The sequence below is a fragment of the Chrysochloris asiatica genome, unplaced genomic scaffold, assembly GCF_000296735.1.
Source record: "Chrysochloris asiatica unplaced genomic scaffold, ChrAsi1.0 scaffold00255, whole genome shotgun sequence".
Classification (NCBI taxonomy): Eukaryota; Metazoa; Chordata; class Mammalia; order Afrosoricida; family Chrysochloridae; genus Chrysochloris; species Chrysochloris asiatica.
The window spans coordinates 1,845,014-1,847,207 of record NW_006408773.1 but is presented as its reverse complement, the minus strand read 5'-3'; the positions used below and the strand labels follow the sequence as shown (position 1 = coordinate 1,847,207).

Sequence of the window (2,194 nt, the reverse complement as noted above, 5' to 3'; positions counted from 1 at the left end):
AAATCTTTACGGGAGCAGATCACCTCATCTTTCTCCCGTGGAGCAGCTGGTAGTTTCTAACTGCTGACCTTCCGGTTCGCAGCCCGATTTGTAACCACTACGCTACCAGAGCTCCTTATAGCCCAGCGTAGGAAGGTACTTTTCTGCAAAGGTGAAAATCTTTCCCTGATCAACACCTCCAAATTGAGCATCTACTTTCAAATATTCTTCAACCAAAGCCTGGAGTCCAGGGTACAGGAGACCACTCAGCAAAGGATGTTCCACCTGCTTTACCACCTCAGCTCCGCTTTCTTGCCATCGTGCTTTGTGACCACAGAGGAAAGTCTGTACACATCTAGTGTGTACTCTTTGCTGAGCTGGTAGTGAGTGCCTTTTATGAATTTGAGCTTTTCCAAAGGCATACCAACGCTCTCCAGCATTGCCTTGATTACATTCTCATAGTAGCTGGTATGGAGTTCTAGAAGTTCCCATGGGGCTTTCATGTTATCTAGGTATGCATGAAGGTCCGCAAACAGAATCTTTACCTCACAACCTGCCTTCAGGAAGTCTGCAATCTTAGATATGAGCACGAAGTAAGCCACATGTGGCCTGCCAGTGGTTGCTGTTCCCCAGTAAACCTTAAGTTACCGCTCCTTCAGGATCTCCTTCAGCTTTTCTTCCCCCAGAACCTCCTGCAGGTTCTGGGTGATAAGGTGCAGCTTCTCCTCAGGGCTCAGAGCATCTTCCATGGTTCCACAGCCACCGCCACCACTTCACACCTCTAGCCCAGTGCCTGCGATCCTTCTTCAGTTGCCGCAGCAGCAGTGTATCAGGCCAGTATTCATTTTTAGCACACAATAGTAGACCAGGGAAACCAATATCCACAACAGACTCAAACACATAAACATATTTTCCACTCCTTTTCCACATTCAGCCTATATCTCAATCCATGTATCTACTTAAAGAACACTGATGTTCCAAGGTTATATATAAATCACTATTTACCTCTACCCATTTAGTCCATGAAAACCTCCCTAAATCTTCCCTTATCTTCATTGTTCATCTTCAATCTTCATGTCTTGTATATTGTCCTCACCCTCCTTTTTATAGTTATTTTTTTTTAAGGTTTGGATTTCAAGTTTAATTTTTTGCTTTGTGTTTTGATTTGCTTTTTTTTTTTTTTTTAGTTGAGTGTTAGTTTACATGGGAGAACATCAAGCTTTACATTCATCCTATCATTTTTCATTTAATTGCAATGATTACAATCCCCTCCATGCATCATCAATCAACAACATTTGCGTCAATTCCCTCTGGGTTTTTTTATGTTTGTTTGTTTTCATTTGTTTGTTTTGCTTGTAAACCGAAGCACTAAGGAATATATAACCATTCAAAAAACCAGAGGGTGCACCCCTGCAAGCCTGCCCACCGGCAGCCAGCACACAGCCCCTCTCCCTTCTTGAGTCCCCAGCCACTCCATCTCTCTTCATCATCATCTCTACCTCCATGTCTGACATTGCTGCTTCTCTGGGTAGGGTCCCACAATACGCTCTTCTCCCTTGATGGTCCCATGGACCTCCACTCCTGGACTGCAAAGTCAATCACTCTCCTTATTTTACTACAAAATGTCTACCTTTATATTTCCAACCCTCACAGTCAGTCCTGATAGTAATTATTCACTATTGTACCACATGAGTGATATCCCCATCTCCTTTTATCAGTCCTGCCTAGACACACTGGATACTACTCAGTGGATATTCTACCTTCCTCAAAGCCCTCTGGAACTATGCTCCATCTTGAAAGCTTGTAAAGCACTAAAATCTTTCCTTTATAGACCCCCAAATTTGGATATCCAATGTCCAAGTTGCACATCCCTGCCTACCCTGTGTATTGAAGGGGTGGGAATGATCCTCGCTGTAAAGATTATTCCCTCTTTTGAGCCACTGTATCCATAAGTGTAGGTCAAGTTCATCAAATTGTATCAGATTTCTCTTTTTTTTCTCTTCTTTCTTCTTCTACGTGAGCTCTCATCATCTAGCCACTGAAGCCAGGTCAAGTGGGTATTATCTGCAAGTGTGGGTGCTCTTGTGCAAATGCACTTTCTTCTTATCAGCTGGATGATTCATTCTCCACTCTAGTTCTCTGTGGTTATGTCAATGACTCTGGGCCTAGGTGTCCCAGGTATTGCCAAACTGATGGCCAACCAGGTCTCCTCTTG

At 43.5% G+C, this 2,194-nt stretch overlaps 1 pseudogene; it reads right to left on the bottom strand.

Moving 5' to 3' along the window:
• The window catches only part of LOC102840406, a 2,540-nt pseudogene extending 1,812 nt beyond the window's left edge, over positions 1-728 (bottom strand).
• Between the last annotated feature and the right edge of the window lie 1,466 nt (positions 729-2,194).